The sequence below is a fragment of the Ranitomeya variabilis genome, chromosome 6 (assembly GCF_051348905.1).
Source record: "Ranitomeya variabilis isolate aRanVar5 chromosome 6, aRanVar5.hap1, whole genome shotgun sequence".
In the NCBI taxonomy this organism is placed as follows: Eukaryota; Metazoa; Chordata; class Amphibia; order Anura; family Dendrobatidae; genus Ranitomeya; species Ranitomeya variabilis.
The window spans coordinates 304106557-304124787 of NC_135237.1; positions in this window are offsets into that span (position 1 = coordinate 304106557).

Below are 18231 nucleotides of genomic sequence, written 5' to 3' on the forward strand. Positions count from 1 at the left end.
TTTAACGCTGTGAGGAGACACATTTCATAAATGTTTGGTTCCGCATGTACAAGGACCATAATTAAAAGAGCTAAGTTTACCTTTTCCAGCATTAGTGCTGTACACAATGGCTCTTTCAGCTACAAACGCCTGGGGGGGGGGGTGTTAAAGGTTTCCTTTCAACTTGCTCGAGTGCAGGCTTCGGCCTACACTCCGCTCCCCCTGCTCCTCCTGCTGACCCTGGGCTCTAACACCGCCAGTTTTTGCCCAGATGTGCTAGCTGCACAGAGAAAAACACCAGCCAATGTGTCAGTGGGGTTCAGCACCGCCAGCTGTTCCCCTGCTGTGTAGCCGGCAACGTGTCCTGCGACCGCCACGCAGACACAAGAACTGAAATTGAAGGGAACCTGTCCCCCCTCCCCCAGGTGTTTCTATGTTTTACAGCTACCTTGAACAGCAGTAATGCTGCATGTGTTCAAGGTGGCTCAGAAACTTATTCTCCTTGCCCATGTTGAAGTGAACACGTCTAAAATGTGTCCTCTGTGACCATTAAAACGTCCCTCAGGTGTGATTTGACTTTGTATTGACACACGCAACAAGCTCCTTGGTAGCGCTGCCCGTCTTCTGGCATCATTGTTTGGCTGGCTGCGCCTCTGCGGCCGCCCTGACCCACACAACGCCCCTCGGTGTCTTATTTATTGGGACTGCGAGGGTGTGATTGATGGGCAGGATCAGTGCATCAGTTCGCCTGTCCCTCCTCTCCTTCCGCCTTCTTCGGACTGTGCGGCTTCATGGCCGTGGCATGCGATAAGGGATCAGATGACGCCGCACAGTCTGAAGCGGGTGTAAGGACCCGAGTGTGAGAGGCCAACATATGTGCTGCGCCAGGCCCTGAATCCCAGCCCCGCAGTGTTTTAACAATGTTAAGACACTGCGGGGCTGGGATTCATGGGCATCGCGAACCGCACCGGCCGACATTACATGATGCCAGAAGATGGGCAGCGCTAACGGCGCTAGGCCAGGGGATAACACGACAGCGCAGACTCCTGTACAGCAAATAACAACGCTCAGGAGGCTGCACCCAGCACCAAGGTGGGATTCTTGACATCTGTGCTGCGTCTCATTACAAAGGGAACTCTCGCCTCCATTACACAGTTTGACTGTATAAAGGGCTAAATGTTATACGTGTTCCATTCAGCGTGTGCAAGGAGAAAAATTACAAGAGCAACCTTTGACTTGCGCAGCACTACTGCTGCATAAGCTGTGGCTCTTCTACTTTGTAACCCCTGAGGGGGGGTTAAAGGTGACTTTTGAAATCGGTTCAATTAGGCTTCGGCCTACACTCTGCTCCACCTGCAGAGCCCGGGCTCCAACAACGCTAGTTGCTGTCCGGAAGTGCTGGCTGCACAGAGCCAAACACCTCGCCAATGTGTCAGTGGGGTCCAGCACCGCCAGCTGTTCCCCTGCTGTGTAGCCGGCAACGTGTCCTGCAAAAGCCACGCAGACACAACACACCCAAAGCTGCCGCCTGTGCAGGCTTCGGCCTACACTCCCCTCCCCCTGCTCCTCCTCCTCCTGCTCCTCCTCCTGCTGTCCCTGGGCTCTAACACACCGCCAGTTTTTGCCCAGATGTGCTAGCTGCACAGAGAAAAACACCAGCCAATGTGTCAGTGGGGTCCAGCACCGCCAGCTGTTCCCCTGCTGTGCAGCCGGCAACGTGTCCTGCAAAAGCCACGCAGACACAAGAACTGAAATTGAAGGGAACCTGTCCCCCCTCCCCCAGGCGTTTTTACGTTATCCAGCCACCTTGTACAGCGGTAATGCTGCATGTGTGCAAGGTGGCTCATAAACGTATTCTCCTCGCACATGTGGAACTGAAAACACGTCTGAAATGTGTCCTCTGTGTGACCATTTAACCGTCCCGGGGGTGTGACTTTCCTTTGTAATGACACGCTGCAACCCCCTTGGTAGCGCTGCCCGTCTTCTGGCATCATTGTTTGGCTGGCTGCGCCTCTGCGGCCGCCCTGACCCACACAACGCCCCTCGGTGTCTTATTTATTGGGACTGCGAGGGTGTGATTGATGGGCAGGATCAGTGCATCAGTTCGCCTGTCCCTCCTCTCCTTCCGCCTTCTTCGGACTGTGCGGCTTCATGGCCGTGGCATGCGATAAGGGATCAGATGACGCCGCACAGTCTGAAGCGGGTGTAAGGACCCGCGTGTGAGAGGCGAACATATGTGCTGCGCCAGGCCCTGAATCCCAGCCCCGCAGTGTTTTAACAATGTTAAGACACTGCGGGGCTGGGATTCATGGTCATCGCGAACCGCAACGGCCGACATTAAATGATGTCAGAAGATGGGCAGCGCTAACGGCGCTAGGCCAGGGGATAACACGACAGCGCAGACTCCTGTACAGCAAATAACAACGCTCAGGAGGCTGCACCCAGCACCAAGGTGGGATTCTTGACATCTGTGCTGCGTCTCATTACAAAGGGAACTCTCGCCTCCATTACACAGTTTGACTGTATAAAGGGCTAAATGTTATACGTGTTCCATTCAGCGTGTGCAAGGAGAAAAATTACAAGAGCAACCTTTGACTTGCGCAGCACTACTGCTGCATAAGCTGTGGCTCTTCTACTTTGTAACCCCTGAGGGGGGGTTAAAGGTGACTTTTGAAATCGGTTCAATTAGGCTTCGGCCTACACTCTGCTCCACCTGCAGAGCCCGGGCTCCAACAACGCTAGTTGCTGTCCGGAAGTGCTGGCTGCACAGAGCCAAACACCTCGCCAATGTGTCAGTGGGGTCCAGCACCGCCAGCTGTTCCCCTGCTGTGTAGCCGGCAACGTGTCCTGCAAAAGCCACGCAGACACAACACACCCAAAGCTGCCGCCTGTGCAGGCTTCGGCCTACACTCCCCTCCCCCTGCTCCTCCTCCTCCTGCTCCTCCTCCTGCTGTCCCTGGGCTCTAACACACCGCCAGTTTTTGCCCAGATGTGCTAGCTGCACAGAGAAAAACACCAGCCAATGTGTCAGTGGGGTCCAGCACCGCCAGCTGTTCCCCTGCTGTGCAGCCGGCAACGTGTCCTGCAAAAGCCACGCAGACACAAGAACTGAAATTGAAGGGAACCTGTCCCCCCTCCCCCAGGCGTTTTTACGTTATCCAGCCACCTTGTACAGCGGTAATGCTGCATGTGTGCAAGGTGGCTCATAAACGTATTCTCCTCGCACATGTGGAACTGAAAACACGTCTGAAATGTGTCCTCTGTGTGACCATTTAACCGTCCCGGGGGTGTGACTTTCCTTTGTAATGACACGCTGCAACCCCCTTGGTAGCGCTGCCCGTCTTCTGGCATCATTGTTTGGCTGGCTGCGCCTCTGCGGCCGCCCTGACCCACACAACGCCCCTCGGTGTCTTATTTATTGGGACTGCGAGGGTGTGATTGATGGGCAGGATCAGTGCATCAGTTCGCCTGTCCCTCCTCTCCTTCCGCCTTCTTCGGACTGTGCGGCTTCATGGCCGTGGCATGCGATAAGGGATCAGATGACGCCGCACAGTCTGAAGCGGGTGTAAGGACCCGCGTGTGAGAGGCGAACATATGTGCTGCGCCAGGCCCTGAATCCCAGCCCCGCAGTGTTTTAACAATGTTAAGACACTGCGGGGCTGGGATTCATGGTCATCGCGAACCGCAACGGCCGACATTAAATGATGTCAGAAGATGGGCAGCGCTAACGGCGCTAGGCCAGGGGATAACACGACAGCGCAGACTCCTGTACAGCAAATAACAACGCTCAGGAGGCTGCACCCAGCACCAAGGTGGGATTCTTGACATCTGTGCTGCGTCTCATTACAAAGGGAACTCTCGCCTCCATTACACAGTTTGACTGTATAAAGGGCTAAATGTTATACGTGTTCCATTCAGCGTGTGCAAGGAGAAAAATTACAAGAGCAACCTTTGACTTGCGCAGCACTACTGCTGCATAAGCTGTGGCTCTTCTACTTTCTAACCCCTGAGGGGGGGTTAAAGGTTACCTTTGAAATTGGTTCAAGTAGGCTTCGGCCTACACTCTGCTCCCCCTGCAGAGCCCGGGCTACAACACCGCTCGTTGCTGTCCGGAAGTGCTGGCTGCACAGAGCCAAACACCTCGCCAATGTGTCAGTGGGGTCCAGCACCGCCAGCTGTTCCCCTGCTGTGTAGCCGGCAACGTGTCCTGCGACCGCCACGCAGACACAACACACCCAAAGCTGCCGCCAGTGCAGGCTTCGGCCTACACTCCCCTCCCCCTGCTCCTGCTCCTCCTCCTTCTCCTGCTGTCCCTGGGCTCTAACACACCGCCAGTTGGGGCCCAGATGTGCTAGCTGCACAGAGAAAAACACCAGCCAATGTGTCAGTGGGGTTCAGCACCGCCAGCTGTTCCCCTGCTGTGCAGCCGGCATCGTGTCCTGCAAAAGCCACGCAGACACTTGCTCTTGTACCTTCTGCTCCCCATCCTGGTTCCAGTACCGTCAGCTGGTTCCGGGCAGAGCCTTTGGCTTAGGTGCCTCCCTTTGGTATCCGAGTTCCACCAACGTCAGGTGGTCCTTGGTAGTGCTTTCAGGCACGGGTACCTCCTGCTTAGTAACCGGGTTCCAGTAACGTCAGCTGGTCCTCGGTAGTTCCATTGGCTCTTGGACCTTCGGCTACCCATCCGGGTTCCAGCACCGTCAGCTGGTTCTCGGCAGTGTCTTTTGCTCTTGTACCTTCTGCTCCCCATCCTGGTTCCAGTACCGTCAGCTGGTTCCGGGCAGAGCCTTTGGCTTAGGTGCCTCCCTCTGGGTATCTGAGTTCCACCAACGTCAGGTGGTCCTTGGTAGTGCTTTCAGCACGGGTACCTCCTGCTTAGTAACCGGGTTCCAGTAACGTCAGCTGGTCCTCGGTCGTTCCATTGGCTCTTGGACCTTCGGGTAGCCATCTGAGCTCCAGTTCCATCAGCTGGTTCTCGGCATTCTCTCAGCCTTCTTGTACCTTCTGCTGCATTTCCAAGTTCAAGAGACTAAACACGATGACCCGGAAGACCACCCCTAAGATGACGACGACACCAGAGACGACAACCACCGTGATGACGACGACCCTGGAGACGATGACCCTGAAGACCACCCCGATGACGACGACCCCGGAGACGACCCCGATGACGACGACCCCGGAGACGACGACCCTGGAGACGACGACGACCTGGAAGACCGAGAAGCAGAAGAACAAGAGGCTGCAGAACAAAGAGCAGAAGGACATTAAGCATAACACAAAATATCAGAGCAAAAAATATTATGTAAATTATAAGCAGAAGAAGACTAAGCAGTGTATGGGGGTGAGTCCGTTCCTCCTCGTGGTGCCCCTGGATAAAGCCTGATGCTGCAGGCCAAACTGAACGCGGACAAATGTAACTGTTTTGTGACAGGCAGAACGGAAGGTGTAATCTTCAAACTTTTATAGATAACAACTACGGGAATGCCTGTCACAAATAAGAATATGATGAAGAAGTAGAATATGATGAAGATAATAGTAAAATAAAAAGAATATGAACAATGTAACCCAAAAAATAATAGGTAGAAGATGAAGAAGAAGATGAAGAAGGTGAAGAAGTTGATGTCAAAGAAGCTGATGATGAGGATAATGAAGAAGAAAGCGTGGGAGAAGTAAAAAAGAAGGTGAAGGGCGTGGAAGTAGTGAAACATCAATATCTGACATAAAAAAAAAAAATAACATAGTCAAATTCTTTCTAACGCCGAACGTCATAAAAAAAAAAAAAAAATCCTGCTATTCTATTAGATTGGGCTAAACCTCTGTGCCTTTAATGTCTCCGCCACGTCCCCCAATACATCCTACATTATTCTTAGTTGTTTTCCTTCATGTAGAATGAACCTACAAGTGTATAAAGGGTTTATTTTAATTCCGATATTTTCGTCCCATTGACTTGCATTGGGATCGGGTATCGGTATCGGATTGGATTCCGATACTGTGACGGTATCGGCCGATACTTTCCGATTCCGATACTTTCCGATATCGGAAAGTATCGCTCAACACTACTGGGGAGCAAAAACAAGCGCAAAGTGGTCTTAACTAGTAATAATGGTGAGAAACCAATGAGGTGCCAACTCCCCTTATGGCGTTGCAAAATAGCAACATGGACCACAACTTAACCCCTTAGTGACAGAGCCAATTTGGTACTTAATGACCGAGCCAATTTTTACAATTCTGACCAGTGTCACTTTAAGAGGTTATAACTCTGGAACGCTTTATCGGATCCCACTGATTCTGAGATTGTTTTTTCGTGACATATTGTACTTCAAGTTACTGGTAACATTTCTTCGATATTACTTGTGATTATTTATGAAAAAAATGGAAATATGGCGAAAATTTTTAAAATTTTGCAATTTTCAAACTTTGTATTTTTATGCCCTTAAATCCGAGAGATATGTCACAAAAAATAGTTAATAAATAACATTTACCACATGTCTACTTTACATTAGCACAATTTTGGAAACAATTTTTTTTTTGTTAGGGAGTTATAAGGGTTAAAAGTTGACCAGCAATTTCTCATTTTTACAACACCATTTTTTTTTAGGGACCACATCTCATTTGAAGTCATTTTGAGGGGTCTATATGATAGAAAATAACCAAGTGTGACACCATTCTAAAAACTGCACCCCTCAAGCTGCTCAAAACCACATTCAAGAAGTTTATTAACCCTTTACGTACTTCACAGGAACTGAAACAATGTGGAAGAAAAAAATGAACATTTAACTTTTTTTTGCAAACATTTTACTTCAGAACCATTTTTTTTAATTTTCACAAGTGTAAAAACAGAAATTTAACCACAAATTTTGTTGTGCAATTTTTCCTGAGTACGCCGATACCCCATATGTGGAGGTAAACCACTGTTTGGGCGCACCGCAGAGCTTGGAAGTGAAGGAGCACCGTTTGACTGTTTCAATGCAGAATTGGCTGGAATTGAGATCAGATGCCATGTCGCGTTTCGGGAGCCCCTAATGTGCCTAATCAGTGGAAACCCCCCACAAGTGATACCATTTTGGAAACTAGACCCCTTAAGGAACTTATCTAGATGTGTGGTGAGCACTTTGAACCCCCAAGTGCTTCACAGAAGTTTATAACGTAGAGCAGTGAAAATAAAAAATCGCATTTGTTTTCACAAAAATGATTTTTTCGCCCACAAATTCTTATTTTCACAAGGGTAACAGGAGAAATTAGACCACGGAAGTTGTTGTGCAATTTCTCCTGAGTACGTCAATACCCCATATGTGGGGGTAAACCACTGTTTGGGCGCACCGCAGAGCTTGGAAGTGAAGGAGCACCGTTTGACTTTTTCAATGCAGAATTGGCTGGAATTGAGATCGGATGCCATGTCGCGTTTGGAGAGCCCCTGATGTGCCTAAACAGTGGAAACCCCCCACAAGTGATACCATTTTGGAAACTAGACCCCTTAAGGAACTTATCTAGATATTCGGTGAGCACTTTGAACCCCCAAGTGCTTCACAGAAGTTTATAACGTAAAGCCGTGAAAATAAAAAAATCGCATTTTTTCTACAAAAATGATCTTTTTGCCCCAAAATTTTTATTTTTACAAGGGTAACAGGAGAAATTAGACCACAAAAGTTGTTGTGCAATTTCTCCTGAGTACGTCAATACCCCATATGTGGGGGTAAACCACTGTTTGGGCGCACCGCAGAGCTTGGAAGAGAAGGAGTGTCGTTTTACTTTTTCAATGTAGAATTGGCTGGAATTGAGATCGGACGACATGTCACGTTTGGAGAGCCGCTGATGTGCCTAAACAGTGGAGACCCCCCACAAATGACACCATTTTGGAAACTAGACCCCTTAAGGAACTTATCTAGATGTGTGGTGAGCACTTTAAACCCCCAGGTGCTTCACAGAAGTTTATAACGTAGAGCCGTGAAAATAAAAAAATCGCATTTTTTCTACAAAAATGATCTTTTTGCCTCCAAATTTTTATTTTACCAAGGGTAACAGGAGAAAATGGACACCAGAAGTTGTTGTACAATTTGTCTTGAGTACGCCAACACCCCGTATGTGGGGGTAAACCACTGTTTGGGTGCATGGCTGAGCTCGGAAGCAAAGGAGCGCCATTTGACTTTTCAATGCAAAATTGACTGGAATTGAGATCGGACGCCATGTCGTGTTTGGAGAGCCCCTGATGTGCCTAAACAGTAGACACCCCCCAAAAGTGACCCCATTTTGGAAACTAGACCCCCCATGGAACTTATCTAGATGTGTAGTGAGAACTTTGAATGCCCAAGTGCTTCACAGAAGTTTATAATGCATAGTAGTGAAAATAAAAAATATTTTTTTTTCCCACAAAGATTTTTTTAGCCCCCAAATTTTTATTTTCACAAGGGTAACAAGAGAAATTGGACCCCAAAAGTTGTTGTCCAATTTGTCCTGAGTATGCTGGTACCCAATATGTGGGGGTAAACCACTGTTTGTGCGCACGGCAGAGCTCGGAAGAGAAGGAGCGCCATTTTGGAATTCAGACTTTGATAGAATTGTCTGTGGGGGTTATGTTGCGTTTGCAGAGCCCCTGATGTACCTAAACAGTAGAAACCCCCCACAAGTGACCAAATTTTGGAAACTAGACCCCCTAAGGAACTTATCTAGATATGTGGTGAGAACTTTGAATGCCCAAGTGCTTCACAGAAGTTTATAATGCATAGTAGTGAAAATAAAAAATATTTTTTTTTCCCACAAAAAAGATTTTTTTAGCCCCCAAATTTTTATTTTCACAAGGGTAACAAGAGAAATTGGACCCCAAAAGTTGTTGTCCAATTTGTCCTGAGTATGCTGGTACCCAATATGTGGGGGTAAACCACTGTTTGGGCGCACGGCAGAGCTCGGAAGAGAAGGAGCGCCATTTTGGAATTCAGACTTTGATAGAATTGTCTGTGGGTGTTATGTTGCGTTTGCAGAGCCCCTGATGTACCTAAACAGTAGAAACCCCCCACAAGTGACCAAATTTTGGAAACTAGACCCCCTAAGGAACTTATCTAGATATGTGGTGAGAACTTTGAATGCTCAAGTGCTTCACAGAAGTTTATAATGCAGAGTAGTGAAAATAAAAAAATATTTTTTTTTCCCACAAAAAAGATTTTTAGCCCCCAAGTTTTTATTTTCACAAGGGTAACAGGAGAAATTGGACCCCAAAAGTTGTTGTCCAATTTATCCCGAGTACGCTGATGCCCCATATGTGGGGGTAAACCACTGTTTAGGCACACAGCAGAGCTCAGAAGGGAGGGAGCACCATTTGACTTTTTTAGCGCAAAATTGGCTGTCGTGTTTGGAGACCCCCCTGATGTACCTAAACAGTGGAAACCCCCAAATTATAACTCCAACCCTAACTCCAACACACCCCTAACCCTAATCCTTAACCCGATCCATAATCCTAATCACAACCCTAACGATAATCACAACCCTAACCCCAAAACAGCCCTAATCTCAACCCTAACCATAACCCTAATCAAAACCCTAAATCCAACACACCCCTAACCCTAATCCCAAACGTAACCCTAATCCCAACCCTAATCCAAACCCTAATCCCAACTCTAACCCTAACTTTAGCCCCAACCCTAACTTTAGCCCCAACCCTAACCATAACTTTAGCCCCCGTCGTCACAAAAAAAGTTCAATGTAACCTTTTTTTTGTACGTCGCGTCCGCCATTTCCGCGCATGCGTGGCCGTAACTCTGCCCCCTCCTCCCCAGGACATAGACTGGGCAGCGGATGCATTGAAAAACTGCATCCGCTGCCCACGTTGTGCACAATTTTCACAACGTGCGTCGGTACGTCGGGCCGACGCATTGCGACCGCCCCGTACCGACGCAAGTGTGATAGAAGCCTAAGGCTACTTTCACACTAGCGTCGTACTCGGCCCATCGCAGTGTGCTGGGCCGACGTACCGACGCTAGCGTTGTAAGCGCCGCACAACGGGTGCAGCGGATGCTGTTTTTTCAACGCATCCGCTGCCCCATTGTGAGGGGAGGCGGGGGCGGAGTTCTGGCCGCGCATGCGTGGTCGGAAATGTAGGACACGTCGCACAAAAAAGTTACATGTAGCTTTTTTTGTGCCGACAGTCCGCCAAAGCACGACGCATCCGTCGCACGACGGATGCGACATGTGGCAATCTGTCGCAATGTGTCGCTAATGCAAGCCAATGGAGAAAAAACGCATCCTGCAAGCACTTTTGCAGGATGCGTTTTTTCTCCGACGCATTGCGACGGAAGCCAAAAAACGCTAGTGTGAAAGTAGCCTAACCCTAACCCTAGCCCTAACCCTAACCCTAAATTTAGCCCCAACCCTAACCCTAGCCCTAACCCTAACCCTAACTCTAGCCCTAACCCTAGCCCTAACCCTAACCCTAACTCTAACCCTAACCCTAACTCTAACCCTAACCCTAACCCTAACTCTAACCCTAACCCTAACCCTAACTCTAACCCTAACTCTAACCCTAACCCTAACCCTAACCCTAATTTTAGCCCCAACTCGTCTTCTCCTGCCGGCCGGCAGATGGCAGCAGATGGCGGGCGCACTGCGCATGCGCCCGCCATAAGGAAATAGCCGGCTGGCAGGAGAAGACAGAAGAGGACCCAGGGACACCGTGTGAGTATGTTAGGGTCCCCGAATCCCCCTATTTCTCTGTCCTCTGATGTGTGATCACATCAGAGGACAGAGAAATACAGATCGCTTTTTTTTTTTTTTTGCGGTCGCCGGTAAACTGTTAATTACCGGCGATCGCAAAACAGGGGTCGGTGCAAACCGACCCCGATCATGTTCTTTGGGGTCTCGGCTACCCCCGGCAGCCGAGACCCCAAAGATCTTCCGGGTGCCGGGCGGTGGGCGTACTGCGCGTGCGCCCGCCATTCTTTCCCGGAAAAAAGATGGCGGCGCCCATGGGGACCCACGAGGAGCACCGGGGGAGGTAGGTAGGTATTGGGGGGCTATCGGGGGCCATCGGGGACCCCATTTCTCTGTCCTCCGATGTGCGATCACATCGGAGGACAGAGAAATTAAACGGCACATCGCGTTTTTTTTTTTTTGTTGCGACCGCCGGTAAACGGTTAATTACCGGCGATCGCAACTCGGGGGTCGGTAAAAAACCCCCGAATCAAGTTCTCTGGGGTCTCGGCTACCCTCGGCAACCGAGACCCCAGAGAAAATCCGACTCTGGGGGGCGCTATTCACTTTTTCCACAGCGCCGTTAATTAACGGCGCTGTGGTTTAAGTACCCTTAGCGGCCGCCGTTAAAAGGCGTATCGGCGGTCGTTAAGGGGTTAAATCAGAATCAGCAGCACACGGGTCGTGGATTGAGGAAGAGATTCAATAAGTGGAGGAAAATACGAGTCAAACTTGCGCTGCTGAAAGATTCTGGATGACGGCTTAATTCTTTAAAATTGTTTATTCTGAATAGGTTTAGAATAAGGTTTTGTCCTGAAGAAGGGGTCCTGTGTGACCTTGAAATGCATTGACTGCTCACAGAATTGGGTATGTTGGATGTAGTCTCATGTGACCAGCTGGTCACAGCTATGATAAGCTACTGATGCTAAAACAATCACTGTAAGCAAACTAAGCTCCAGATCTTGAAGTATAGCTGAAATCTGTGTTTCATCCCCTACCTCACACTGTCTTCAGATTGCATAGAATAAACCTGCTGAAAGATTCCTTTAAAGCATTCATTTGTAGAAAAAATTTTGCTCTTTAGTGGATTGTCTTGATCTATGATCTATCCCCCATCCTCTGTAATCCTTTGCCCCAACACGGTCGACTATCAACCACATTTGGATCCTTCAGACAGAACCTAAAAACGCACCCCTTCAGGAAAGCCTACAGCATGCACTGACCCCATTGCCTCCTCACCACTACCACTGCCTCTCACCAACACCGGAACTCCCGCAACCTTCAACCTATTGTCTCCTTCCCCACCATCCTATAACATGTAAACTTGCAAGGGCAGGATCCTCTCCCCTCTGTATCAGTCTGTAATTGTTAGTTTGCTTACTGTAACTGATATCTGTAATTTGTATGTAACCCCTTCTCATGTACAGCACCATGGAATCAATGATGGACAGATTTTCTGCCAATTTCCTTAAGGACTAAATGGCATATTTTAAAATTCTTTGTTCCCTAAATGATTTCAAGGTGTTCTGACCTAGAAAGAGCAAAACAAGCCCAAACCATGCTACTCCTACCACTGTGTTTAACAGATCATATGAGGTTTTGAAGCTATGCTGCATTGTTTTTCTTCCCTTTAACCCCTTCATGACCCAGCCTATTTTGGCCTTAATGACCTTGCCGTTTTTTGAAATTCTGACCAGTGTCCCTTTATGAGGTAATAACTCAGGAACGCTTCAACGGATCCTAGCGATTCTGAGATTGTTTTTTCGTGACATATTGGGCTTCACGTTAGTGGTAAATTTAGGTCGATAATTTTTTAGTTTATTTGTGAAAAAAACGGAAATTTGGCGAAAATTTTGAAAATTTCGCAATTTTCACAATTTAATTTTTATTCTGTTAAACCAGAGAGTTATGTGACACAAAATAGTTAATAAATAACATTTCCCACATGTCTACTTTACATCAGCACAATTTTGGAAACAAATTTTTTTTTTTGCTAGGAAGTTATAAGGGTTAAAATTTGACCAGTGATTTCTCATTTTTACAACAAAATTTACAAAACCATTTTTTTTAGGGACCACCTCACATTTGAAGTCAGTTTGAGGGTTCTATATGGCTGAAAATACCCAAAAGTGACACCATTCTAAAAACTGCACCCCTCAAGGTGCTCAAAACCACATTCAAGAAGTTTATTAACCCTTCAGGTGTTTCACAGCAGCAGAAGCAACATGGAAGGAAAAAATTAACATTTAACTTTTTAGTCACAAAAATGATCTTTTAGCGAATTTTTTTTTATTTTCCCAAGGGTAAAAGGAGAAACTGGACCACAAACGTTGTTGTCCAATTTGTCCTGAGTACGCTGATACCTCAAATGTGGGGGTAAACCACTGTTTGGGCACACGGCAGGGCTCGGAAGGGAAGGAGCGCCATTTGACTTTTTCAATGAAAAATTGGCTCCAATCTTTAGCGGACACCATGTCGCGTTTGGAGAGCCCCCCTGTGCCTAAACATTGGAGCTCCCCCACAAGTGACCCCATTTTGGAAACTAGACCCCCCAAGGAACTTATCTAGAAGCATAGTGAGCACTTTAAACCCTCAGGTGCTTCACAAATTGATGCGTAAAAATGAAAAAGTACTTTTTTTTCACACAAAATTTCTTTTAGCCTCAATTTTTTCATTTTCACATGGGCAACAGGATAAAATGGATCCTAAAATTTGTTGCACAATTTCTCATGAGTACACCGATACCTTACATGTGGGGGTAAACCACTGTTTGTGCACATGGTAAGGCTCGGAAGGGACGGAGCACCATTTGACTTTTTGAATTAAAAATTATCTCCATCGCTAGCGGACACCATGTCACGTTTGGAGAGCCCCTGTGTGCCTAAACATTGGAGCTCCCCCACAAGTGACCCCATTTTGGAAACTAGACCCCCCAAGGAACTTATCTAGAAGCATAGTGAGCACTTTAAACTATCAAGTGCTTCACAAATTGATCCGCAAAAATGAAAAAGTACTTTTTTTCACACAAAATTTCTTTTAGCCTCAATTTTTTCATTTTCACATGGGCAACAGGATAAAATGGATCCTAAAATTTGTTGGGCAATTTCTCCTGAGTACGCCGATACCTCATATGTGGGGGTAAACCACTGTTTGGGTGCACGGCAAGGCTCAGAATGGGAGGCGTGCCATTTGACTTTTTGAATGGAAAGTTAGCTCCAATCGTTAGCGGACACCATGTCGCATTTGGAGAGCCCCTGTGTGCCTAAACATTGGAGCTCCCCTACATGTGAGCCCATTTTGGAAACTAGACCCCCCAAGGAACTTATCTAGAAGCATAGTGAGCACTTATAACCCCCAGGTGCTTCACAGAAGTTTATAACGCAGAGCCGTGAAAATAAAAAATAATTTTTCTTTCCTCAAAAATGATTTTTAGCCCAGAATTTTTTATTTTCCCAAGGGTAATAGGAGAAATTGGACCCCAAATGTTGTTGTCCAGTTTGTCCTGAGTACGATGATACCCCATATGTGGGGGTAAACCACTGTTTGGGCGCACGGCAGGGCTCGGAAGGGAAGGCACGCCATTTGGCTTTTTGAATGGAAAATTAGCTCCAATCATTAGCGGACACCATATCGCGTTTGGAGAGCCCCTGTGTGCCTAAACATTGGAGCTCCCGCACAAGTGACCCCATTTTGGAAAATAGACCTCCCAAGGAACTTATCTAGATGTGTGGTGAGCACTTTGAACCCCCAAGTGCTTCACAGAAGTTTATAACGCAGAGCCATGAAAATAAAAAATAATTTTTCTTTTCTCAAAAATGATTTTTTAGCCCACAATTTTCTATTTTCCCAAGGGTAACAGGAGAAATTGGACCCCAAAAGTTGTTGTCCAGTTTCTCCTGAGTACGCTGATACCCCATATGTGGGGGTAAACCACTGTTTTGGCACACGTCGGGGTTAGGAAGGGAAGTAGTGATGTTTTGAAATGCAGACTTTGATGGAATGCTCTGCGGGTGTCAGGTTGCGTTTGCAGAGCCCCTGATGTGCCTAAACAGTAGGAACTCCCCACAAGTGACTCCATTTTGGAAACTAGACCCCCAAGGGAACTTATCTAGATGTGTGGTGAGCACTTTGAACCCCCAAGTGCTTCACAGAAGTTTATAACGCAGAGCCGTAAAAATAATAAATGTGTTTCCTTTCCTCAAAAATATTTTTTTAGCCCAGAATTTTTTATTTTTGCAAGGATAACAGGAGAAATTTGACCCCAAAAGTTGTTGTCCAGTTTCTCCTGAGTACGCTGATACCCCATATGTGGGGGTAAACCACTGTTTGGGCACATGCCAGGGCTCGGAAGGGAAGTAGTGACGTTTTGGAATGCAGACTTTAATGGAATGGTCTGCGGGCATCATGTTACGTTTGCAGAGCCCCTGATATGCCTAAACAGTAGAAACCCCCCATAAGTGACCCCATTTTGGAAACTAGACCCCCCCAAGGAACTTATCTAGATGTGTGGTGAGCACGTTCAACCCCAAAGTGCTTCACAGAAGTTTACAACGCAGAGCCGTGAAAATAAAAAATCATTTTTTTTTCCTCAAAAAAGATGTTTTAGCAAGCAATTTTTTATTTTCACAAGGGTAACAGGAGAAATTGGACCCCAATATTTGTTGCCCAGTTTGTTGTGAGTACGCTGATACCCTATATGTGGGGGTAAACCACTGTTTGGGCACACGTCAGGGCTTGGAAGGGAAGTAGTGACATTTGAAATGCAGACTTTGATGGAATGGTCTGCGGGCGTCACATTGCATTTGCAGAGCCCCTGATGGTCCTAAACAGTAGAAACACCCCACAAGTGACCCCATTTTGGAAACTAGACCCCCCAAGGAACTTATCTAGATGTGTGGTGAGCACTTTCAACCCCCAAGTGCTTCACAGAAGTTTATAACGCAGAGCCGTGAAAATAAAAATTAATTGTTCTTTCCTCAAAAATTATGTTTTAGCAAGTAATTTTTTATTTTTGCAAGGGTAACAGGAGAAATTGGACCCCAACAGTTGTTGCCCAGTTTGTCCTGAGTACGCTGGTACCCCATATGTGGGGGTAAACCACTGTTTGGGCGCACATCGGGGCTTGGAAGGGAGGGAGCACCATTTGACTTTTTGAACGCAAGATTGGCTGGAATCAATGGTGGCGCCATGTTGCGTTTGGAGACCCCTGATGTGCCTAAACAGTGGAAACCCCTCAATTCTAACTTCAACACTAACCCCAACACACCCCTAATCCTAATCCCAACTGTAGCCATAACCCTAATCACAACCCTAACAACAACACACCCCTAACCACAACCCTAACCCCAACACACCCGTAACCCTAATTCCAACCCTAACCCTAATCCTAACCCTAATCCCAACCCTAACCCTAATCCCAACCCTAACCACAACTGTAACGCCAACACACCCCTAACCCTATCCGTAACCCTAACCACAAGCCTAATCTTAACCCTATTTCCAACCCTAGCCCTAATTCCAACCCTAACTCTTATTCCAACCCTAATACTAAGGCTATGTGCCCACGTTGCGGATTCGTGTGAGATTTTTCCACACGATTTTTGAAAAATCTGCAGGTAAAAGGCACTGCGTTTTAACTGCGGATTTACAGTGGATTTCCAGTGTTTTTTTGTGCGGATTTCACCTGCAGATTCCTATTGAGGAACAGGTGTAAAACGCTGCGGAATCCGCACAAAGAATTGACATGCTGCGGAAAATACAACGCAGCGTTTCTGCACGGAATTTTCCGCACCACGGGCACAGCGGATTTGGTTTTCCATAGGTGTACATGGTACTGTAAACCTGATGGAAAACTGCTACGAATTCGCAGCGGCCAATCCGCTGCGGATCCGCGGCCAATCCGCTGCGGATCCGCGGCCAATCCGCTGCAGATCCGCTGCGGTTCCGCTGCGGATCCGCAGCCAAATCCGCACTGTGTGCACATGCCATAACCCTAACCCTACCCCTAACCCTAACCCTACCCATAACCCTAACCCTACCCCTAACCCTAACCCTAGTTCTAACCCTAACCCTAGTTCTAACCCTAACCCTAGTGGAAAAAGAAAAAAAAATATTTTCTTTATTTTATTATTGTCCCTACCTATGGGGGTGATAAAGGGGGGGGTTAATTTATTATCTTTTTTATTTTGATCGCTGTGATAGAACCTATCACAGCGATCAAAATGTACTTTTAACGAATCTGCCAACTGGCAGATTCGGCGGGCGCACTGAGCATGCGCCCGCCATTTTGGAAGATGGCGGCGCCCAGCGAGGAGGCGGATGGACACCGGGAGCCTCGGTGAGTATAAGGGGGGGAGATCGGGGCACTGGGGGGCGTCGGAGCACAGGGGGGTGGCATAGCAGCACGGGGGGAGTGGGCAGGAGCATGGGGCAGCGGAGCACAGGACCGAGGGGAGCGGAGCACAGATCGGTCGCTTGGGGGGGCGATCGGTGGGGTGGGGGGTCACATTAGTGTTTCCAGCCATGGCCGATGATATTGCAGCATCGGCCATGGCTGGATTGTAATATTTCACCAGTTTTTCAGGTGAAATATTACAGATCGCTCTGATTGGCAGTTTCACTTTCAACAGCCAATCAGAGCGATCATAGCCACGGGGGGGTGAAGCCACCCCCCCTGGGCTGAAGCACCACTCCCCCTGTCTCTGCAGATCGGGTGAAATCGGAGTTAACCCCTTCACCCGATCTGCAGGGACGCGATCATTCCATGACGCCACATAGGCGTCATGGGTCGGATTGGCACGGGTTTTCATGATGCCTACGTGGCGTCATGGGTCGGGAAGGGGTTAAAGCTGGAAGATGCCCAACAGTGCTAACATTTTAGAAAAGGAAGCAATCAGTGGGACCCAACTACACCACCTACTGTTTGGAGAAGTGTGGCCAGTTGTCCTCATGGTGGAATTTGGACCAAAGCACAGAATTTTGACATGGAAAGAAGTCCAAATGACTCAACTTTGCACAAATACCTAGGAACTGCACTGCAGAAAAATGTCAGCAGGTGCTATGGACTAAAGAATCAATATGTGAAATATTTGACTGTAACAAAGCAGTATATTTGCTGAAAGATTGGAGAGCTTGTCAATATTGAGTGTCTGTGGGCCATCAACCATTTAATTTTTCTGTTGAGCACATTCACATGCACACAGTATCTGCTACTGAATGCTGCAGTGGTGCACACAATGCTGGATTTAGTCCTGTCATTGGCCAGTGCCAGCATCAGGACATTCTTTAATGAAGGAGTTAGCATATTCTGCACTCTAGTCCCACTCATGCCTCCAATGCAGTAGTCACAGTGTCTCCTATGTGATGCAAGCAGCCTTCTCAGTGTATTCTATATTATGTGTGCAACAATGTCTAATGTGTTGTGTGCAGCAGTTTCAGCATCTCTTATGTGGTGTATAAACAGCATATGCACGGTTTTCTATGTGATGTGTACAACACTCACAGTGTACCCTATGCATATATAGCAGTTACTGTATCTCATATGTGGTATATATGCAGCAAAATCCAGTATCACCT